The sequence below is a fragment of the Phyllopteryx taeniolatus genome, chromosome 3 (genome assembly GCF_024500385.1).
Source record: "Phyllopteryx taeniolatus isolate TA_2022b chromosome 3, UOR_Ptae_1.2, whole genome shotgun sequence".
Lineage (NCBI taxonomy): Eukaryota > Metazoa > Chordata > Actinopteri > Syngnathiformes > Syngnathidae > Phyllopteryx > Phyllopteryx taeniolatus.
The window spans coordinates 351,804-377,137 of NC_084504.1; the positions used below are offsets into that span (position 1 = coordinate 351,804).

General features: G+C 44.1%; 1 protein-coding gene and 1 pseudogene across 2 annotated transcripts in view; both read right to left on the reverse strand.

The window, feature by feature from the left end:
• LOC133475849 (myosin-7B-like) overlaps nucleotides 1–19,828 on the reverse strand; it is a 106,765-nt pseudogene extending 86,937 nt beyond the window's left edge.
• The window catches only part of si:ch211-158d24.2 (multiple epidermal growth factor-like domains protein 9), a 395,895-nt gene that overhangs the window by 351,797 nt on the left and 18,764 nt on the right, over nucleotides 1–25,334 (reverse strand). The window lies entirely within an intron of this gene.

The window sequence follows — 25,334 nt, forward strand, 5'->3', positions numbered from 1 at the left end:
ACAAAAGAGTAAGAAACTACTCAGTGAAAAAACTAATCAAGTAAAGATTATCTCATAACTTCAGAATAATTTTTTTTTAAAAAAAAGCAAAGCATGAATGTCAAATAAAATAAAATTTAAAAAATAATATATGAGTCCACACACACCTGCCACCATTTCAATTTTCAACTGCCCAAAAACCAACAATACATGCATTGATTGTGTGCATGTGTGTGTGTGAGAGAGAGAGCGAGAGAGAGAGTGAGAGAGACAGAGAGAGAGAAACATCAGCAATTTACCGCAAGGTGTTTTCTCAAGGTAGAAGTTGGCTGAAATATCCACATTTGGGCAGTCATAATTTAAGACAATGCTGCATGGGGAGGTCAGGATTGTACATCTGACACTGCGACATTCTCTGACACCACGAGAGACAGCGAAATTTCCCAGACGAAATTTTGGCGGCTACGCTGCAAAATCAGATTACCAACCCCGAAAGTTAATTTCCTCCTCATTCACATTTTTCCTCTTATTGCGAGGCTGATTATTATTGATTACTTTTTTCCAATCCCAGCTGACGCGAAGGTACCATCGTGGAACCACTCGGAAATTTCATCGAGGGATCTTTCGTTCGCTTCGTCATGCAAGCTATCGGATCCCACAGCAACCCGCTGAAAAGACGGAAGGCTAACTCGTCCACTAGCAATGAAGAACTACTACCCAGCTCACCCAACACCCATATTTAAGTCCTCTCCTCCTTTGACAATAAGCTATCACGTTTCAATGTATTACACCAGGATATTAGGGAGCTCAAAACCATCTTGGAGTTCACGCACCAACAAGTCAGAGAGCTAAAAGAAGACAATGCCGAACTTCAGTCAGCCTTGAAAGCGATGACAACAAAAGAAGAAGTTCTCAAAAAAGAAAACAACAACAACAAAAATCAAAGAAGCAGTACTGTATTTACAGTCTAGAAGCAACCTCATCTTTTCCGCCATTTCCCAGAGTACACCTGATAATACAGAGGCTCAAGTAAAAAACTTTATGTCAACAGCGCTGAAAATCTCAAAGGAGACACTCACTAACATCACCTTCCACCAAGTACACAGACTAGGAGGACCGCGAGCAGGGAGTCATACCCATCCAAACATGGCCAAATTCGAACATTTCCAGCAGAAAGTCTTTGTAAAGTAAAAAGGACAGGAGCTGAAGGGTACACAGTTTGGGATGGATGACCAGTTTCCACGCTAACTCAATGAGCGGCGCAAAGTCTTGTACCCTTTTTAATGAAGAATTAACAAGGAAAACGCTCCTCACTGGTTGTGGACAAACTATATGTAGACCAGTGATTTCCAACCTTTATGGAGCAAAGGCACATATTTTACAATTGGAAACTCTCACAGCACAACAACTAACAAAAATGTCACAAAAAGTAGATACACCGTAATTACTGTATGTACTTCCTTGCACCAAATAGAAGAGCATTTATTTGTTCTGTCTGTCACTATGCCTCACTGGCATAAATAGAGGAATAAAGATACGTTATTTCTTGTAAATGACTAACTTTTTGAGCACTTAAGTAAAATGTGAAAATTTCACACGGCACACCTGAAGATCGCTCATGGCACACTAATGTGCCACGGCACACTGGTTGGGAATCACTTATGTAGACTGTCAACTGTTTCGCGATTCCAAAGTCACCCCTTGGCTCTTCTAATAGATGATATTCCTTCCAAGTTTTTTCTATAATTTGGTTTATAGTGTAGAAAAACCATGTAGTAATTTGTTTAGGGAAAAAAAAGTGAATCACGCACGCCCTATTGCACCTTCTACTCACTGACATGGGACAATGCTCTTGTTTTCTTTTTACCTTATCTTTGTCTATGGTACTTTCTTTTCCCTTCTTTATGGCAATCCCCCATTCCCACATTTACCGAATGCTCACTCCCCCGTCCCTGCCCCCACCGTACACATATGTATTTCCATGCTATTTGTGCTTGTACGTATAACTCGTGATATAGTCCGTTGAATTCCGTTTCCATGTTTTGGCTATGCTGAACCCATATACAACACGTTAAATACCTCAATACATAATACCTCCTATCACAACTTCATATTACCAGCTACACAGTAAGAAAGTTCCCATTAGATATGCATTTCTCAGAGTTATCTATCTTTCCCACACTTGTATAGACGATACATTCTCACACATTGTCCCACATTCACTTATAACAATTGTACACTTATCATTAATACGAGAAGTATACATTTTGTTTTATGGAATGTAAATGGTATTCGTTCACAGTCAAAAAGAATTAAGGTTATGGATTATATCACAAAATTAAAAATGGATCTGTTTTTCATACAAGAAACCCATTTTTCTAAATCAGAAAAAAATTACCTTTCCGATATAAATTTCAGTCAGACCTTTTCAGCTAGCTATAGCAGCAGACAAAGAGGAGTCTCAATACTAATTCATGATAGAATACTTTTTACTCTAAATAGCACAATAATTGACCCAGAAGGCCGATACATAATTGTTCATTCAACTATATTTAACAAAATACACATTACTTAATGTACACTTACCTAATATTGACGGTCCAGCTTTTATTCACATTATTTTATTGACCGATTTTTCAGCTAATTCAACAATTATTATAGGTGGCGACTTTAATATAGCACTTAATCCAACCATAGACCGCTCAAATAAAAAAAATACCAAACAATCACAGTCTTTCCGAATATTAGATGAATATATGCATGATTTTGGACTCGCGGACATATGGAGAATAAAAAATTAATACAAAAACGGGATATACTCTTGTCTTCAGTACACTGCTCCTTCGCTAGAAGTGAATACTTTCTTACAAAAAACTCAGTTGCTCAAAATAGTACTTCCAAAATACATCCAATCATAATCAGTGATCATCCTCCAATTTCTCTCTGCCTCAAATTTGAATCAAACATGATACCTTCTCCAACCCGACGCTTTAATACTTTTCTACTGAAAGATCCAGAGCTCGATATATTTGTAAAGAAGGAATGGAATGATTTTCTAGATATGATTGATTCCATGGCGGGCGACTGGTTAGCACATCCGCCTCACAGTTCTGATGACCCGGATTCAAATCTGGCCTTACCTGTGTGGAGTTTGCATGTTCTCCCCGTCCCTGCGTCTGTTTTCTCCGATTACTACGGTTTCCTCCCACAACCCAAAAACATGCATGGTAGGTTGATTGAAGACTCTAAATTGTCCGTAGGTATGAATGTGAGTGTGAATGGTTGTTTGTTTATATGTGCCCTGCGATTGGCTGGCAACCAGTTCAGGGTGTACCCTGCCTCCTGCCCGCGGTTAGCTGGGATAGGCTCCAGCATACCCGTGACCCTAGGGTGTAGAAAATGGATGGATGGATGGAATGATTCTACAACTATATCGACATCCTTACTTTGGGGAAAAGGGAAAACTGCAATTAGAGGCAAAATCATTTCATACTCTTCCTACAAGAAAAAACAAGAACAAAAATTAGAAAGCGAATTGGAGATGAAAATCAAACAACCCACATAAGAATATGCAATAAATCCGACAGACCTACTTAGGAACCAATTTTATGCTAAAAAACAACTTGATTGCATATTATCAAAAAGAACAGAATTCCTAGTACAACAGATTTGATACACTGATTTTGAGCACAATAATAAATCAGAAAAGTTCCTCGCAAACCAACTTCAACATAACAATGAAAAAAACACTAATTACAAGCATACAAGGTTCAAATGGCAAATTTACACATGATATTAATGATATATTCTACAACTACTACTGTATCTAATATACATCCCACAATAAGCCGAATAAAAACGACATTCAACTTTTTTTTCAATAACCTAAACATCCCTCAGTTAACTTCAGAAAGATTTTAGACTCCCCATTAACCATCACAGAGTTATATAAGGCCTTAAATGATATGTCAGCGCTTCAGGCAATGATAGATTCTCCACAGAGTTCTCTAAACATTTCTGGTCTATACAAGAAAAACTATTTTTCAGAACGTGATAGTGAGAAAAGATAAAGGCCTAATTAGAAGCCATATGAACACAGCCGTAATAAAACTACTACTGAAACCAGGGAAAGACCCCACTCAGCAAATTACCGACCGCTGTCACTAATTAAATCAAAAATAATTTCTAAGGCTAATTTCTAATTTATTAAACGACGGCGCTCCACCAACGTCAGGCGACTGATAAACCTAATAAGTATGTCTCAGCGTAATAATTTTAAAACTATTGTCTTGTCACTTGATGCAGAAAAAGCTTCTGACAAAGTTAACAGGTCTATTCTTTTTGGTGTACTTCACAAATTTGGCTTTGGAGATTCATGTATTCACTGGAACGCAACGTTATACAACTCACCCAAAGCAACTGTCACCACAAATGGGGTCACATCACAAAGTTTCACTTTACAAAGAGGAACTAGACAAGGATCCCTCACTCGCCCCTGCTATTCGCACTATTTATCGAACCACTGCCAGTAGCGATGTGGCAGAACACTGGTATTAAATGTATCTGTACTTCTGTCAGAACACAAAATCCATCTTTTCGCAAATTATATTCTTCTTTATTTACAAGAACCCAAGGCATCACTTGAAACAGTTTTTAACGTCATTAGGACATCTTCACAATCATCAGAATATGCTATCGATTGGTCAAAATTAATAATACTCCCTATCAGAATCAGAATCAGAATTAGAATCAGAATCAGAATCAGAATCATCTTTATTTGCCAAGTATGTCCAAAAACACACGAGGAATTTGCCTCCGACTAACTCATGAAATCCTGCGAACAAAATCCAAACTTTCCTATCCCGACAGGAATATCAAATATCTAGTCATTAATATATCAGCAAAACTTACAGTTAATTAATTTAAATCACGTAAATCTGCTGGAAAAAAATTGTGAGGATTTCAAACGGGCGGCACGGTGGATGACTGGTTAGAGCGTCTGCCTCACAGTTCTGAGGACCGGGGTTTCCTCCCACATCCCGAAAACATGCATGGTAGGTTAATTGACAACCCTAAATTGTCCGTGAATGGTTGTTTGTTTGTATGTGCACTGCGATTGGCTGGCAACCAGTTCAGGGTGTACCCCGCCTCCTGCCCGATGATAGCTGGGATAGGCTCCAGCACGCCCGCGACACTAGTGAGGAGAAGCGGCTCAGAAAATGGATGGATGGATGATTTCAAATGTTGGAACAGTCTACCTATCTCATTAGGGCGTATAGCCACAGTAAGAATTAAAACATTACCACAAATTAACTATTTATTTTCAATGATCCCATTCAAACCCACATTAAAATGGTTCCAAATAATAGACTCTTCCATTTTAAAATTTTACTCTTAAAATAAGAAAATTTGAATTAGCCTAGTTACCCGTAAAACAGAAGGTGGACTTGACGCACCCAACTTCAAACACAATTACTCAGCTAGCCTATTACAGTACCTCATTAAATGGTTACATCAAAATGTTGAACAACAATCTTGTCTGGAACTAGATTGGATAGACTGGAAAACTTTCAGACCTCCCATTTAGTCGCACGTCTCAACCGTCACAATTGTTTTAAGAATCTGATTATTGTAGCTATTGTAAACTGAAATAATTGTTTTTGGCAATAAAGAAAACAGGATTGCTGTTAGTAAATACCTGGAGTCACTCTTTGAAAGACAAAGACCAAGTCCGAAACCTTAGTGTTCTGATAGATTCCGACCTGACTTTCAACAGTCATATCAAATCAATTACTAAAATTTCCTCCTCCCATCTGAAGAACATATCCAGAGTGACGGCTTGCATGTGTCAAGCAAACCAGGAGAAGCTCATCCATGCTTTTATCCCCAGTAGACTTGACTATTGTAATGGTCTTCTGACTGGACTCCCCAAAAAGAGCATTAAACAGCTGCAGCTCATTCAGAATGCTGCAGCTTGGGTTCTGACCAGAACAAAGAGGTCAGAGCATATTACTCCAATTCTAAAGTTTTTTTACACTGGCTTCCAGTCAGCTTTAGAACATATTTTAAAATTTTGCTACTGGTCTATAAATCACGAAACTTTTTAGGTCCTGAATGCATGAAAGAATTGCTAATGGAATATAAACCCAGTAGGTCTCTGAGATCGACAGACTCAGGTCAAATAGTGGCGCACATAGTCCAAAGCAAACATGGTGAAACAGCATTTAGCTATGATGCTGCACACAAATGGAATAAGTTGCCAACAGAAATGACATCAGCCCCAAGTGTGAATGTTTTTAAGTCCAAGTTAAATCTTCTTTTTTTCTCATGCTTTTTAAAGCATTTCCACTTTTAGATATTTCTTGCACTGTATGCTGTTTTAATTTTACTTTTATATTATTTGTTTGTTTCTTTGTTTTAAATATTTATAAGATGTTTATTTTCTTTTGTTTTTAAATGCTTTTAATCATGTAAAGCACATTGAGTTACCTTGTGAATGAAATGCGCTATATAAATACATTTGTTTTGCTTTGCTTTGCTTTGCTTTAGCCACTAGCATCTTGGTGGAAAAGTCGAGAAACCACATAATCTCAGTCAGCACCATTCATTCCTCCCCAGTCTGGCACAATCCCGATTTGGAGATTAACAAATAGCCCTTTACTGCAGCACTTGGGAACAAAGTGGAAATTACTTCCTACATCACTTATTCAAAAATAATGCATTCATGTCACGTGAAAGCTTATTACAAGAATTTCAAATTAGAGGTGGGAACTTCCTTCAATATTATAAAGTAAGAACAACAAGACTAAAAAGATTCTCAACACACGTGAATACTTTATAACTACCTGTTTTTGTTCAGAAAAAAAATAGAACTCCTCCCACAAAACAAAAAACTCCTTTCAAAAGTCTCAGGCACTAATTCAATTCACTTAATCACAAAGTGGGAAAAAGACCTCTCTGTGTCTACTGACAATGATTACTGGGCACAAATCTGTAGAAATACATTCTCAATGACAAAAACCAATAATTTACAGCAAATCCAGATCAAAGTACTCCATAGATCACACATTACACATTATAGTATGCATAAAATCGGCTATTTAAAATCAAACATGTACTCATTGAAATGAAAACGCGCCAGACACTTATTTTCATGCTGTTTGGCATTGTACACCTGTACAGCGCTTCTGGTCACTAGTTAAACAGAAAGTTTCCTCAGTTTCGAACTTTAGGATTCTGATTTCTCCTAATCTTTGTCTGCTTGGTGATTTAAAAGGTATAGCTCTTCCAAATAAACATCCTCAACCGCTAAAAAAAACCTGGAAAGATAAACAAGGTATCAACATTAACCAATGCCAAAATCTTGTCATAGACTATATAACACTTGAAAATATCTCTGCCAAACGTAATAAGCAAATGGATAACTTTTAGAAAAATTAATCATCTTTCATTAAAATAGTCAACTTTGAAGCTTGATTCTTGTTTGCCTGGGAAAGAATGTCATATAGAAATTTTATGTAATGTAATGTGACCAAATCATATCTTCTCATTTTAGACCACTGTGCACGCCATAGGGTAACTTATGTACTTGAACCCCTATCCTTCTGGATCTGCGATGTGGGCCTCTGGTGATGCTGCGCCTGTTTCCCCCTACGCCTATTGGGTCTGGTTGTGTCCGTGTTGCCCTCCTGGGGGGGTGCGCAATCCGTCCCGGGGTGCCCGGGAGGTACCAGCTGCCGCCACTCCGGAGGTCTCATCCTGGTCTCCGGGTGGGGCTTGGGAGCCATGCTTGGGAGCTGCTGCACCCCGGGCCTGTGTCCTCCTCTTCCCTCTCCCCATGGTCGTGTCACCTCTTTCCATTGGGCTGTGTGTCGTTCCCGGCTGACTTGGGGCTTATGGTAGCGTGTCAGCGCCTCCTGCCTGGGACGGGCCCACCTTCTGGTCGCTGGGCGATAATCGGTTTGGGAGGGTGGGATTAGCTGTAGGGTGGGGAGGGGCTGGCCCCCTTTTCTCTGTGGTCTTCCGGCTGGGCCGGACCCGCAGGAGTCTAGCCTCTTACTTCAAACACCCTGCACATTTTAAGTACTCACACTGTACATATTTCGCACATTGGGCACATTCACATCTCATTCAGGGTCCCCTAAGGGACTGGCATGTGGCATGATGGGGCCGGTTACTGGCACATCTGTGCTGGTTTCCTTCTCTGCTCTGCCGGTCCTCCAGTTTTACATCATCCATCCATCTGTGGGGGGAGGGCAGTGTTGGGCTGGGGAGGACACTCGCAGGTGTTCTGGCACTCCGGCCAGCTATCTTGTCCGCCATGTATGTCCATCGCAGATTTTTAATGTACCACATCCTTTGGGGAGCTGGTTGGCCTGGGTGGGGGAGGAAACCCGAGTGCCCGGAGAAAACCCACGCAGGCACGGGGAGAACATGCAAACTCCACACCTGCGAGACCGAGATTTGAACCCCAGTCCTCGGAACTGTAAGGCAGATGTGCTAACCAGTCCTCCACCGCGCCTCATTATTATTATTATTATTGTTATCCATCCTGTTACCCTCTGTAGTTTATGTAGAAGGTCTGACATTTGAGTAAAATAATCAATTCACAAGCCAGTGCAAACTGTAGGCCGGTCCCAAGCCCGGATAACTGCACAGGGTTGCGTCAGGAAGGGCATCCGGCTTAAAACTTAAAGCTGAGTTTTCGCGGAAAAAAAAGAAAAACAAAACACGGAAAAAAGGCGAGCTGGCCTTAATGAGTAAAGAATAACTTGCCATCATTCCGGGAGGCTTGATGAACAGCTGGACATCCGTGTAAACAGGGTGTTCAAAGTGAAGTTGCGAGCGGCGTGGAAGCGATGGATGACAGATGGCGAACACAGCTTTACTAAGACTAGGAGGCATTGCAGGGCGAGTTACGCCACAATTTGTGAATGGATTGTGGATGCTGGGCTAACGTGTCTGCTTGCACCGTTGTTCGAGCTTTCGCACGGCAACGAGACTGTCTCGAACCTGGCGTGTTTGATTGAGAACTTGCCCAGCTGTTCATTTCGGATACAGACAATGAGGACTTTGATGGATTTGTGGATGAGGATTGATAAAAAAATTACGTAAGTACATTGTTAAATACTTCAATAAGGTACAACCGAACTCAGTTTTGCTCCCGCTGCCTTTTTAAAAACATTGTTTTAGCGTGCATGCATGCTACCGTATGTTTTAAGCTAGCGTATGTTTTACCATGCCTGCGCCCAATAATACGGTGCACCTTATGTATGACTTAAATACAGAAATAGACCCCGTAGCCGAGACTGCACATTTTAATACGGTGTGCCTTATGGTTGTAAAAGTATGGTAGTGTATCTTTGTTCATCTATTTATGCCAGTGAGGCATAGTGACAGACAGAACAAATGATAAATGCTCTTCTATTAGATGGGAGGAAGTAAATACAGTAATTAATGTATACACTTTTTGTGACATTTTTGTTTGTTGGTGTTCCGTGAGATTTTTCAATTGTAAAATATGTTCCTTGGCTCCATAAAGGTTGGAAATCACTGCTATAGTCAGATCGTGTATTCTAATCAGTCAGGTCAAACCAACATTACATGACAGAAATAATGGGCACTAACTTTCTGTAATTAAATTATTTTTAATTAAATGACTTCACCTACAGGCGTCACGTTGGCCGACTGGTTAGACCGTCAGCCTCACAGTTCTGAGGACCCGGGTTCAATCCCCGGCCCCGCCTGTGTGGAGTTTGCATGTTCTCCCCGTGCCTGCGTGGGTTTCTCCGGACACTCCGGTTTCCTCCCACATCCCAAAAATATGCATTAATTTGAGACTCTCAATTGCCCGTAGGTGTGACTGTGAGTGCGATTGGCTGGCAACCAGTTCAGGGTGTACCCCGCCTCCTGCCCGATGACAGCTGGGATAGGCTCCAGCACGCCCGCGACCCTAGTGAGGAGAAGCCGCTCAGAAAATGGATGGATGGACTTCACCCACACCAAAACGTTAGAGCATGATTCGACAGAACGGCGGCATGTTTATGCCCAACCTACTAGCTTGCTAGGCTTCATAACGTTTTGTTGCCTGCTCGTGAGCCGTATTCTATTCAAAGTACGGGAACATATCTCAAGCAAGCCTTAAACGATCGTCCTCTCCTGTCCTGAGCACCGGTGACCACAAACACACGTTTTTCTCCATATTGTCCTTATAATACAAAGTCGGCGCCATGTTTTTGTCGTCGCCATGGTAACGAGTGTACCTGGTCGCATTTGAGTTGACAAGATAAATTCCAATGATCATAAAAAACGGTATGCTGTGGTATTGGAATACAAGATTTTATTGCAGTAGTCTGACATTGTGCACTCGTGAAAGTGCAAATTTGTCTTGTAGTCTGTCTGTGCATTACGTGTTGTCTGTCTCAGACATGTTGTCTGTTCCACACCGCCGACATGTTTATTTTATTTTTTTTAAATAACTTTATTGGCCGTCAGAAATTGGCAATTTTACGTCAAAAGACGCGCGACAAGGATAAAAATAAACTAGCTTTTGGATTCAAATATACTGTGCACGATGGCAACGCGCAGTAAATGTCTTTTGCGGAGCTGATCAATGACGTCATTGATCAGATCGACATTGACATTAAAGCCGATCAGCCGATCAGCATAAAAATAACTCAGTTTTGCTCCCGCTTCCTTTTTAAAAACATTGTTTTAGCGTGGATGCATGCTACCGTATGTTTGAAGCTAGCATATGTTTTACCATGCCTGCGCCCAATAATACGGTGCGCCTTATTTATGTGTTAAATACAGAAATAGACCCCGTAAGTGAGACTGCGTCTTTTAATATGGTGCGCCCTATGGTCATGAAAATACGGTACACTACGGAGCACTAGGGGTCCACAGCCCCCTGGTTGAGAAACACTTCAGTAGATCACAGCGTTTTATTAAAAATACTCCGTAACCTGGTCGAGCTCTCTGGTGCTGTTTTAATTTGGTTCAGCTCCTATCTCACAGATTGAAGTTTCTTTATAGGTATGGATACATATTCTTCCAAAACACATAAAATTTAGTGTAGGGTGCTCAAAGGGTCAATTGTAGGTGCAATTCTTCTAAATTTGTTCAGTTTAGTTTATCAGTTTATTTTTGAAAGAAACACATGAAGTACACATGGTTAAAAAAGCCAGAATTAGCCAGAAGGCTAGTTTTCATCTGTAGTCCCCTGGCCATGATGTAAAAAAGCAGTAAAATACATCTACAAGACAATATAATACAGGATACATAATCAAACTATACTATTAAGAGAGAATAAAACCATAATTTTTTGATCATAACAAAAAGACCGCTTTGGGTCGTCATCAGGAAACAGGGCATCAGCTTTTGCAGATGACAGGCCACTGTACATCGCCATGTCTCCTGATGACAGAGGGTCAAGTGATACGCTTCTTAACAGTATTTACATATTAAGTCATGGATGGCATTAAATCCCTACAGCTCAAACAGGACAAAGCAAAGGTTATAGTTATCGGTCCTGAAACCAAGAAGAGCGACTTACTGTGGGCCTCCTCTTTCATATGTAGCTACAGTATAAATCGGATTTGTGTCTGATGCGAGTGCAGTATGGACGGTCAACTCGTGCTCATACATCATCAAAACGTGACAAACATCCCAACTGTTCGACAAAACGCACATGCCACAAAAGCAACGGTGGACAAAGGAGCAGAAAACAATCAGTGGTGAAAAGATGATGCTCGAGAACTGATAGAGGAAAATGTTGGCTCCGGTTGCAAAAAATCCTTGAAATTGCCACAAACGCGTCATCAGAATCAGAATCAGAATCATCTTTATTTGCCAAGTATGTCCAAAACACCCAAGGAATTTGTCTCCGGTAGTTGGAGCCGCTCTAGTACAACAGACAGTCAATTTACAGAACACTTTGGAGACATAAAGACATTGACAAAAAACAATTGTGCAAAAAGATGCAGAGTCCTCTAGCACTTAGAGCAGTTCGAATGGCTAATATCGCAATAGTCCGGTGCAATGACCATTGTGCAAAGGGCACTGAGACTTCAAGGAGTGTATGCGGTTTAAAGTGACGAGTAGTGCGATAATCTGGGACAATGGTTGTGCAAATGTTACAGATACTCCTCAATCAGTGTGCAAATGGAGCAGATGCTACTCTGGCATGAGTGGCCAGTATATGCAAATAGTGCAGCACGGCGAGACAACTACATGACGAGACCTATACACTTGGGACCGTATTTACTTTGGTGAACCCGGCACAACGTTTTTGTGTGCATCCGCAAGGTGACATCTTGTTTTTGTGTACATGCGTGTGACATCACGGCCTCATTCCGTCCATAATAGAAGTCCCATTTGTTTTGTAACGTGAACGACTATGTAGTGACTCTGACCCAGTTGCCAAAACTGGTCAATAGACGCTCTCCGTCTTGTTTACTCAAACGCGTCAAGTCCAAAAGTCATGCATCCTCCTCCTCAACCCTACAAGGGGCCGTTAACGGAGAATTTGGTACTTCTGCACATGCTATTCTTGAGATTATCCACAGTTTGGCGAATAAACCCCAGCTTGGCGAACGCTCCCGAACCCGGCCAGCCTGCTGTGATAGTCTGTTCTGACCTAGATGTCTCCATGCATTCGCCTGATTCTACAATTGCATCCCATCCAACAGACCGTGGGTACGCACATAACCGGCCACTGCGATAACCAGGTACCAACTGTTACTCAAACCAAAATTCGCAGACCAAAACCTAGTTTGACAATTAGACCTCGACAATCTCCAATCATGTCCTGTGACTTATTGAATGACTCTAGCGACCAAACAAAAAAGACAAGCAGCCATTTCGGCGCCTTCAAGGTAAGCTCACCGTTAATGACACATCGAAGAAATTTCACTTGACAACCACACATAATATGACAGACTCGTGGATACTGCAGCAGACATCACGGTCATGTCCGAGGACGTGTTAGACTTACTGCGTGACAAATTACAGCAGGAGGGCCGGACACTCAACCTCCAAGACTGCGAAATGACAATTCATCCTTTTGCCTTAGTAATCACCCAATTAGACTCACTCGTGTCATTACATTGGACAATAGGGCCCCATTCGATAATTCATCCTGTGCCACCTGTCAAGTCAGTACCTTTGCTCATTGGACAAGATCTGCTAAGTCGTTTCATGCCATTAATGGACTATACTAGGCGCGAGATTTATGCACAGGTGAGGAGACCCCTGCAAAGGCCAGAAAACACAAGAAAAACGACCCAGTGCTACACTCTGAGCCTCCTGGATGCGCCGCCTCTACCAAAACCGCAGCCAGATGACATGTGGGCTTTGTTTCTTCTCAGAGACCTCGGACTTCCCGTGCACTTGTTCACTTCACTTTCTGTGGCTCGCCTTGGTCGCCACTCTTTCAATTCTTCCTTCCTGTGCGCTGCCCAAGGTTAACTCTGGTTTCTCCTCAGTTTTGTACCTGCTCATTTGCATTATCGTGGACTTTTTGTTATTAAAACACACTTCACAGCCGCTCATGGCCTCACATAGCGAAAGTGGGGGCGGGGGGGGGGGGGGGGGGGTCACACGAGCATCCGTCCATGATGCACATTGCACGAAACGAAGGACGGTTAACACAGTGAGACTGGACCGGTCAAGCAGGTCCAACCTCCGTGACAGCATCCTCGCTACACCAAGTCCGCCAACGCAGATGCTCAACCAAGACCCCGGTGAAACCGAATGCGCAGCTCCGTCGCAAACTGATAACATAACAACCGAAATAAAAGGCATCCACAGTGCCCCCACCGGTGACGCTTGTAGCCTTAGTACTATCGAGACACATCTTCAGGAATTCCAGTCCAAAATCCCGACCACACGACAACGCATGTCTAACAAAATAGTCAATTGCTGGTCGCTAAGCAACATGCTACAAGTAGCCATTTTAGTTCTCGACGCTTGTAGTGCAGCTTTAAACCAAAATAGCCAGGCCATAACCACGCTGTTAACCAGCATGTGGATGAACGACAGGCTATATGAAATTGCTCCTTTTCTAGACAATTTAGCAATAGATAAAATTCTCCCACATTTGGGTCGCTTGGCTCAATAAAAATTTAATTTAATTAAAATTAATTAAAAATAAGGCCCTGACAGGTCCCACTAATCTGGCCCACCACAGATTTTTCCTTACAAGCTCCACAGCCATGCATGTCAATCCTGACTTCCAAGGAAAAGCCTTCCTTGTCGCTCGCTCAACCAGCGACGCCTTCAAAGATGCCACTTTGCATCTTGAGGATGTCACTTGGTCTGAATTTGATGCCAAAATGCTTGAACAAATTAAATTTGAAAGAACTCAGGCAATTGACATGACCAACGCTAAGACACCAGAACCGATGTTGGCACATTTCTCCTCTGCTACAGTCCTTAACTTAGTGGCCCTAACCGTCTTCGACCACTACATGATTTTCAGCATAGCCTACTTGCTCTTCCGAAAGACCCAGGAGCTGTGGCACTGCTTAGAGCAGCACTCCAATGCTTGCCTGAGTTCTTCCGTAGGAAAGGAATGGCTGAACATGAAAATGACCCAGCTAAAACTGTGCAGGAGGTCCCCCCCTTACCGAACTTAGGCTAAGGTTTATTTTCTTTGTCAAGACTTCTTTCGGTTTACTACTTGAGTAAGTTTCACACCTAATAGATTTTTTTTTGGAGAGTCCCTCTGTTTCGCTAGGAAGGAGCAGCGCTGATTTTTTTTTCTTTTTTTTCCTCCTCCTTTTTTCCTATTTCTGGAAAACGCGACAAAGACTCCTCGATAACATTCGTGTAAGCTTTTTTCTTTCAACTTTGCAATCTCTTGACCTCACAACACAAATACACATACATTGACATCTATATTCACATATGGACACACACTTTGAGTAAGAAGTTGTCATCGACAACTGTGATAGCCATAAAGGGGAGTGGTTTGCACTAATGTTGTACTCTGGTAAATGATTTGCTTGCGTGTACCTGCCAACCTGTGTCATCTTGCATGAAGTGGCCGCCCAGACCACCATCAAGCTTCTCTAGCTGGCGAAAAGTGGGACATGTAGTGAATCTTACCCAGTTGCCACAGCCATTAAAAGACGCCTGTTGGACCTTAACCTAATAAGCAGCTTCCCATTAAATCTTGATTCCCGTCTTCAACAGACACTTTTCCTTCTTTTGAAAATAACGACCAAAAGGTTGGTGGATCCTCTCTCCAAGAAGACAAAGTTGGTACAGATCGACAACGGAACGCAAATACAGCAATGAACTACTTGCTTGATATTCAAACATGCACGCAAGGCGCCGCTGAACGCCCAATAGGAACAATTGCTGGGACACTGGCGTCCAGAACAACCCCGGTGGACGAGAGGGTAGCCTCCCTCCGCCTTGGGGTGGGGGGGACGGTTCCTGACTGTTGTTTGTCCCTATGCACCAAACAGCAGTTCAGAGTACCCACCCTTTTTGGAGTCCTTGGAGGGGATGCTGGACAGCGCTCCCGCTGGGGACTCCATCGTTCTGCTGGGGGACTTCAATGCTCATGTGGGCAATGACAGAGAGACCTGGAAGGGCGTGATTGGGAGGAACGGTTCCCCCCATCAGAACCCAAACGGTGCTCTGTTATTGGACTTCTGTGCTCATCACGGATTGTCCATAACGAACACGATGTTCAAGCATAAGAGTGTCCACACGTGGACTTGGCACCAGGACACCCTAGGTCGCAGTTTGATGATCGACTTTGTGGTCGTGTCATCAGACTTGCGACCGCATGTCTTGGACACTCGGGTGAAGAGAGGGGCGGAGCTGTCAACTGATCACCACCTGGTGGTGAGTTGGCTCTGATGGTGGGGGAAGATGCCGGTCTGACGTGGGAGGGACGTATTGTGAGGGTCTGCTGGGAACGTCTGGCAGAATCCCCTTTCAGAAGGAGTTTCAACTCCCACCTCTGACAGAACTTTGCTCATGTTCCGCGGGAGGCGGGGGACATCGAGTTCCGCCTCCATTACTGAGGCTGTGGCCGTAAGGTGGTCGGTGCCTGTCGTGGAGGCAATCCCCGAACCCGTTGGTGGACACCAATGGTGAGGTATGCCATCAAGCTGAAGAAGGAGTCCTATTGGGCGTTTTTGGCCTGTGGGACTCCTGAGGCAGCTGATGGGTACCAGCTGGCTAAGTGGAATGCAGCTTTGGTGGTCGCTGAAGCAAAAACACGGGTATGGGAGGAGTTCGGTGAGGCCATGGAGAAAGACTTCCGGACGGCTTCGAGGAAATTCTGGTCCACCATCCGGCGTCTCAGGAGGGGGAAGCAGTGCACCATCAACACTGTGTATAGTGGGGATGGGGCGCTGCTGACCTCGACTCGGGACGTTGTGAGCCGGTGGGGAGAATATTTTGAAGACCTCCTCAATTCCACCGACACGCCTTACCATGAGGAAGCAGTGTCTTGGTTCTCTGAGGCGGGCTCTCCTATCTCTGGGGTTGAGGTCACCGAGGTGGTTAAAAAGCTCCTCCGTGGCAAGCCCCCGGGGTTGGATGAGATTTGCCCAGAGTTCTTAAAGGCTCTGGATGTTGTGGGGCTGTCCTGGTTGACACGCCTCTGCAACATCGCGTGGACATCGGGGACAGTGCCTCAGGATTGGCAGACTGGGGTGGTGGTCCCCCTTTTTAAGAAAGGGGACTGGACGATGTGTTCCAACTACAGGGGGATCACACTCCTCAGCCACCCTGGTAAGGTCTATGCAGGGGTGCTGGAGAAGAGAAGTCGAATCTCAGATTCAGGAGGAGCAGTGTCGTTTTCGTCCTGGCCATGGAACAGTGGACCAGCTCTACACCATCGGCAGGGTCCTTGAGGGTGCATGGGAGTTCGCCAACCAGTCTACATGTGTTTTGCGGACTTGGAGAAGGCGTTCGACCGTGTCCCTCAGGGGGTCCTATGGGGTGTGCTTCGGGAGTATGGGGTACCGAACCCCCTGATACGGGCTGTTCAGTCCCTGTACGACCGGAGTCAGAGTTTGGTCCGCATATCCGGCAGTAAGTCGGACTAGTTTCCGGTGAGGGTTGGACTCCGCCAAGGCTGCCCTTTGTCACCGATTCTGTTCATAATTTTTATGGACAGAATTTCAAGGCGCAGCCGAGGCGTAGAGGGGGTCCGGTTTGGTGGCCTCAGTATTGCATCTCTGCTTTTTGCTGTTGGCTTCATCAAGCCGTGATCTCCAACTCTCACTGGAGCAGTTCGCAGCCGAGTGTGAAGCGGCTGGGATGAGAATCAGCACCCTCAATACTGAGACCATGATCCTCAGTCGGAAAAGGGTGGCGTGCCCTCTCCAGGTCGGGGATGAGATCTTGCCCCAAGTGGAGGGGTTCAAGTATCTTGGGGTCTTGTTCACGAGTGAGGGAAGAATGGAACGGGAGCTCGACAGGCGGCTAGGTGCAGCGTCTGCAGTGATGCGTACTTTGTATCAGTCCGTTGTTGTGAAGAAGGAGCTAAGCCAAAAGGCAACACTCTCAATTTTCCGGTCGATCTATGTTCCTATCCTCACCTATGGTCACGAGCGCTAGGTCGTGACCGAAAGAACAAGATCCAGGATACAAGCGGCCGAAATGAGTTTCCTCCGCAGGGTGTCCCTTAGAGATAGGGTGAGAAGCTCAGTCATCCGGGAGGATCTCAGAGTAGAGCCGCTGCTTCTCCTCATCGAGAGGAGCCAGATGAGGTGGCTGGGGCATCTGATTCGGATGATCCCAGGGACGACCCAGGACACGCTAAAGAGACTACGTCTTTCCGCTGGCCTGGGAACGCCTCGAGATCCCCCCGGAAGAGCTGGATGAATTGGCTGGGGAGAGGGAGGTCTGGGCGTCCCTGCTAAAGCTACTGTCCCTGCGACCTGGATGGATGGGTTTAACACAAAAAAATAAATCATAAAATGGAAAAGTAACACTCAGAGGCGGTTCAGCTTCCCTTTTGGTCCCGAAGGTGGTGGGAAAGGAAAGGCGGGCTGCGTAAACTTAAAACATAAAAATGGCCCGAGTCAGCTCTTGTCTCGTTCAACCAACTTGCCGAAGACTGGCCCAGCAAGGATGCCCCACCTCACCACGAGGTGGCAAGGACACATCGGACCATCCCCGACTGCAGAGCATCCTGCAAGCGCTCCGAGCTTCCCTTTTGGGGGGCCTGAGCTCACCCCGTGGGGACGGACAACGCCCCCGCTCCGAACATCTTGCAAGCAGAGACACCCGGGCTCCGGCCGTCCTGCCTGGGAACTTTTTGGGCTACTTTTTTTTCTTTTTCTTCTTCCTTCCCGCCAAATCCATCTGTGCCCCATGTGGACCGGGCCGGCCAAAGATCCGGACACTTGACCTGCCTTCCTCAATCGTGTTCAAGACACGTAAGTCCAACATTGCGGTCTACTGAAAGTACAGATTAGTGCATATTTGGGTTTAAAATAACGAGAACAGGAATCCCCAGCTATATGCATTGTCACTACACGCTCATTCCATCCTCACATCACAAGTCAGTTCGCTTTGCCAATGTTCGTCTGTTTTGTTTTGTTTTCCTGCATTAGTTCCCTTTTGTAGATTCCCCATGTTAGATCTGAGTAAATTTTCTATACAAATTCACTACTTGCATTGTTGTGTGTGTTTGGGTTCGAGGAACAGGACCTCTGGCCATCTATAACGCTTATCAAAACTTCAGAAAGTGTAGCAACTTCCATGAGAGTCATAAAAAGGTTTCTCGTCACTTTCCCTAAATTTTATCCACATAAAAAGTGAAGTGGTGCCCCTTTTACGAGATAAAATAGCTTGATTAATTTAAAATTACGCTAAACCGTAAGTTTTAATTTAACCCATATATGATACACTGTAATACAAATTTTAAAAAGTGTATATTAATGGGCCACCACCATTTGGTCTGTCAATAACAATTGCCTTTACTATGAATGCCCAAAATTCTAAATCATCAATAACTTGTTGAAAATAGGACTTTAAGTGTGGCTGTTTCAGCACGGGGGGTCATTTACCCATATAAAAACAGGTGGCATAAATAAATGTCTGAATTGTATTTTAAGTGTCCATTCATCCATCCATTCATTCTCAATACTGCTTATCCTCTTGAGGCTCCCGGGGTGCTGGACCATATCCCAGCTGTCTTTGGGCGAAAGGCAGACTACACCCTGAACTGGTCGGCAGTCAGTCGCAGGGTACATATAGACACGGACAACCACTCGCCCCCACATTCACACCGTCACTAAGTTCGAACTGAACCCACGCTTCCTGCACCAAAGTCAGGCGAATGCACCACTACACCATCAGTGACTCATTTTGGAGTGTCTTTACCATTATTGATCAAATAATATGAAAATGACCCATATGCATGAATTGATTTGTCAAAATTGAACAGTGCACTAGTGTTTCATCCCATGCATTGCCACATCCTATTACAATGTGCAATTGATCTCAACAAAAACGGAAAAACATAAATTAATGGGTTTATGGACCAAAAAAATTAACAACTGTATTGGTTTTGAGGACTTTTTTTGCACTCACAACACCTGACCAGTGTAGTGACTGATGTGCATTTTTCACTCATGCATTATAGAAGAAAGCAGCTTTGATTGGTTTTACCACTGCACTGAGCACAAAGATTCATGGAAAGCTTCAAAATGGATGCCATGACAATGACGGCGCACTCACTCTGCAGCATGTCATAGTAGGCATTGTCGGCGATGGCGTAGATGTGTGGTGGCACTTCTGTGCGGCGTTTTCCCTTGTACGTCACCCCCACATGGCCTGAGTAGACTGGCAACCATTTGTAAGGATTGACAGTGTTAAATATATTTTAGAAGTTATCATTTATTTGCTTAGCTTGCATTAGTATTATGGACGATTTTAGATGTCTCGCCTTCAAAAAGACGACTCGGCATAATCCAATGGAAGGGCGCCTGGACCAAGGACGTGATCGGATGTGGTCGGGGACATGACAGGTGTTGGTCCAATGTTTTGTGTTGTGTCTTATTGCTTAGAACATTATGTCTGGGAAAAACCCTCCTATTTTCAAATAAATGCAGGAGCGACGGGAGAGATTGTTTAGAGCGTGTTGAGAGGCTGTGAACTAAACAATCTCCCATACGCCCTCCTCATGAGAAATAAAAAAACAGTCTTCATTCCTTTTGGGCATTTTTATTGGTGTTGGGTAAGATAAATCCAACATTAAATTGGTCCTTCGAGCCGGATGTCAATACCCGAGGATTCCAGTTGTGGAGCCGACATCCAGTTAAGAGACCGTGGCCACGGCAATTGAGACCCTTTCCGGGACTGGTCTTCGTTCTTCTCAACTGGGATCTGAAGGTTGACGACAATCCACAGGATTGAAGACGACTTTGGTGAGTTAAATTTTAAAAAAATTTTAGGAAAAAGGATTAAAAGAGTGAGTGAATTGCGCGACGAAGAAGTATGCGGCAGAATAAACCTTGCGTAATACTAGTCACTGGCAAGTGGTAAGAGGGACGGCGGAGTCTGACATATTCCGCGAGGACGGCGGAGTCCTGTACGTACTTGAATTCCGTGTTTCTGTGTTTCCGTGTTTCCATGTTTTCGTGTGTTCATAAAAAACGTTACTAATATCGTGTGAATGTGTAAAAGTATGAATGTATAAGACTGGATTGTAAGTGACAACTGAGTTTGGAAGCAGAGGCAAGAATCCTCCGCCCCGTTTGGGGTAGAAGCTTGAGGGTTACCAAAACTCAGACATTTATTGTCACCCTGTCATTTTTGAATAAAGTCAGTATTTAGGTCACTCTAGGTGCAAATAAACTGACTTCCAAATTCACAAAAATGGGAATAAATAACAGTAAACCGGATCCAAAAGTAGGCCTAACGTGTAAAGATTGGAAATATGTTCAACTCCAAAACCCTTCCAAAATAGAACATTTAAACACGTGGATAACCAAATACGGTTTCGCTGGCCAGCTAAATTCGCAAAAAATAGTTCAACTTCGAAACGAAATAAAGTGTCGACGCAAAAATAATATATCACAAATACAAAAAGATGGATTTGACGACTTACTCTTCTGGCTAAACATGGCGTCTAAAAGAGAAAAAGGAAGGGAGAAAAAGAAAGACAAGAAATGAAAAAAAAGAGCAGGAAGGTAAGCATAAAAATATCTTGTTTCAAAGACAGGAAGATGACGAGACAGGACCAATGGTAAGAATTAGCGAGAAAAAGATGATTGAAGAAAGGTGTAAAAAAAATTAGGAAACAAAAGCATCAGCACCCTTGTACCCGGTTTTGCCACCTCATGAACTTCCTCCAACTCAAGAGTCAGAAACTCAACGAATTTTACGATCAGGAGGGGTACAAATGAATTGGTCTAAAACTATGGGAGAAACATTTTCTCCCATTCCCAAAATAACAAATATAACCTCAGACGAGGGAGACATGGATTTATAGCCAATGATTGAGGTGGCAAATCCAAAATGCAGCCCTATAGGGGGGCACAAGTCAGTGCAAACTGTAGGCCGGTCCCAAGCCCGGATAAATGCAGAGGGTTGCGTCAGGAAGGGCATCCGGCTTAAAACCTTGCCAAACAAATATGAGCGTTCATCCAAAGAATTCCATACCGGATCGGTCGTGGCCCGGGTTAACAACGTCCGCCACCGGCGCCGTCAACCTGCAGGGCGCTGTTGGAAATTCAGCTACTGTGGGTCGAAGTCGAAGTCAAAGAAGAAGAAGAAGAAGAGGTGGAAAGCGGGTTCTTCGGCAGAAAGAGAAGAGGAAAACACAGAGCCTAGAACTGAATGTGGGGACTTTGAATGTTGGGACTATGACAGGAAAATCTCGGGAGTTGGTTGACATGATGATTAGGAGAAAGGTTGATATATTGTGTGTCCAGGAGACCAGGTGGAAAGGCAGTAAGGCTAGAAGTTTAGGGGCAGGGTTTAAATTATTTTACCATGGTGTAGATGGGAAGAGAAATGGAGTCGGGGTTATTTTAAAAGAAGAGTTGGCTAAGAATGTCTTGGAGGTGAAAAGAGTATCAGATCGAGTGATGAGGCTGAAATTTGAAATTGAGGGTGTTATGTGTAATGTGATTAGTGGCTATGCCCCACAGGTAGGATGTGACCTAGAGGTGAAAGAGAAATTCTGGAAGGAGCTAGATGATGTAGTTCTGAGCATCCCAGACAGAGAGAGAGTCGTAATTGGTGCAGATTGTAATGGACATGTTGGTGAAGGTAATAAGGGTGATGAAGAAGTGATGGGTAAGTACGGTATCCAGGAAAGGAACTTGGAGGGACAGATGGTGGTAGACTTTGCAACAAGGATGCAAATGGCTGTAGTGAACACTTTTTTCCAGAAGAGGCACGAACATAGGGTGACCTACAAGAGCGGAGGTAGAAGCACACAGGTGGATTACATCTTGTGCAGACGATGTAATCTGAAGGAGGTTACCAACTGTAAGGTAGTGGTAGGGGAGAGTGTGGCTAGACCGCATAGGATGGTGGTGTGTAAGATGACTCTGGTGGTGGGGAGGAAAATTAGGAAGACAAAGGCAGAGGAGAGAACCATGTGGTGGAAGCTGAGACAGGACGAGTGTTGTGCAGCTTTTCGGGAAGAGGTGATACAGGCTCTCGGTAGACGGGAAGAGCTTCCAGAAGACTGGACCACTGCAGCCAAGGTGATCAGAGAAGCAGGCAGGAGAGTACTTGGTGTATCTTCTGGCAGGAAAGGAGAGAAGGAGACTTGGTGGTGGAACCTCACAGTACAGGAAATCATACAAGGAAAACGGTTAGCTAAGAAGAAGTGGGACACTGAGAGGACCGAGGAGAGGCGAAAGGAATACATTGAGATGCGACACAGGGCAAAGGTAGAGGTGGCAAAGGCAAAACAAGAGGCATATGATGACATGTATGGCAGGTTGGACACTAAAGAAGGAGAAAAGGATCTATACAGGCTGGCCAGACAGAGGGATAGAGATGGGAAGGATGTGCAGCAGGTTAGGGTGATTAAGGATAGAGATGGAAATATGTTGACTGGTGCCAGCAGTGTGCTAGGTAGATGGAAAGAATACTTCGAGGAGTTGATGAATGAGGAAAATGATAGAGAAGGGCGAGTAGAAGAGGCAAGTGTGGTGGACCAGGAAGTGGCAATGATTAGTAAGGGGGAAGTTAGAAAGGCATTAAAGAGAATGAAAAATGGAAAGGCAGTTGGTCCTGATGACATTCCTGTGGAGGTATGGAAGCATCTAGGAGAGGTGGCTGTGGAGTTTTTGACCAGCTTGTTCAATAGAATTCTAGTGCGTGAGAAGATGCCTGAGGAATGGAGGAAAAGTGTACTGGTGCCCATTTTTAAGAACAAAGGTGATGTGCAGAGCTGTGGCAACTATAGAGGAATAAAGTTGATGAGCCACACAATGAAGTTATGGGAAAGAGTAGTGGAGGCTAGACTCAGGACAGAAGTGAGTATTTGCGAGCAACAGTATGGTTTCATGCCTAGAAAGAGTACCACAGATGCATTATTTGCCTTGAGGATGTTGATGGAAAAGTACAGAGAAGGTCAGAAGGAGCTACATTGTGTCTTTGTAGATCTAGAGAAAGCCTATGACAGAGTACCCAGAGAGGAACTGTGGTACTGCATGCGGAAGTCTGGAGTGGCAGAGAAGTATGTTAGAATAATACAGGACATGTACGAGGGCAGCAGAACAGCGGTGAGGTGTGCTGTCGGTGTGACAGAAGAATTTAAGGTGGACGTGGGACTGCATCAGGGATCAGCCCTGAGCCCCTTCCTTTTTGCAGTGGTGATGGATAGGCTGACAGATGAGGTTAGACTGGAATCCCCGTGGACCATGATGTTTGCAGATGACATTGTGATCTGCAGTGAAAGCAGGGAGCAGCTGGAGGAACAGTTAGAAAGATGGAGGCATGCACTGGAAAGAAGAGGAATGAAGATTAGCCGAAGTAAAACAGAATATATGTGCATGAATGAGAGGGGTGGTGGGGGAAGAATGAGGCTACAGGGAGAAGAGATGGCAAGGGTAGAGGACTTTAAATACTTGGGGTCAACCGTCCAGAGCAATGGGGAGTGTGGTCAGGAAGTGAAGAAACGGGTCCAAGCAGGTTGGAACGGGTGGAGGAAGGTGTCAGGTGTGTTATGTGACAGAAGAGTCTCTGCTAGGATGAAGGGCAAAGTTTATAAAACAGTGGTGAGGCCAGCCATGATGTATGGATTAGAGACAGTGGCACTGAAGAGAAAACAGGAAGCAGAGCTGGAGGTGGCGGAAATGAAGATGTTGAGGTTCGCTCTCGGAGTGACCAGGTTGGATAAAATTAGAAATGAGCTCATCAGAGGGACAGCCAAGGTTCGATGTTTTGGAGACAAAGTTAGAGAGAGCAGACTTCAATGGTTTGGACACGTCCAGAGGAGAGAGAGTGAGTATATTGGTAGAAGGATGATGAGGATGGAGCTGCCAGGCAAGAGAGCTAGAGGAAGACCAAAGAGAAGGTTGATGGATGTCGTGAGGGAAGACATGATGGCAGTTGGTGTTCGAGAGGAGGATGCAGGAGATAGGCTCTCATGGAAAAGGATGACACGCTGTGGCGACCCCTAACGGGACAAGCCGAAAGGAAAAGAAGAAGAAAGAATTGGTCCGGCCAAAAAAATCAGAAAGAAACAGCTAAAGATTATTTAATTGAGATGTGGCCTATGGTCAGAGACGCTCCTGGAGGGGAAATAGCCAAGAAAATATGGCTGCAATATATAATTGCCAATCCCATTGGACCCAATGAAACATCACAACAGGTCTATGAGAGATGGGTGGATGGTGAAGATGAAGACAAAGAGGCTCATATAATGAGAGCCAGGGAGCAACTCAAGCAAGGAGTCACGCTATTGAATGTGTGGCATAAAACAAGTCAAGTCATAGCTCCAAGCAGATATGTTAAATCGCTGCGAATGATTGTAAAAGAAATGGGAAACGAAGCTACTTTTGTGAAGATGGCACCAGACAGCACAGCACAAAAAATCGAAGCTTCCATTAAGCAATGGGATCGACTGACTAAATTCTATAGCGAGAAGAGGAAAGCGGCACCAACTGACTACCGCTCGCGTGGGAATAATCAACAGTCAACCCAGAGAGCGACGCAGTCTTCCCAAAGAACAAACGAAAGTCAGGAACCAACTTCCCAAGCAGGACAACAACAAACGGCGAAAAAGAAGGAATTTGGAGCATATATACCGAGAGACGAATTTCTCAAAATGACACCAGAAGAAAGGAAGGCCCATCTTGAGGCTCGCAAAGCTGCCGCCTCAGGAGGGCCCAGAAAATGATGGAAACCGA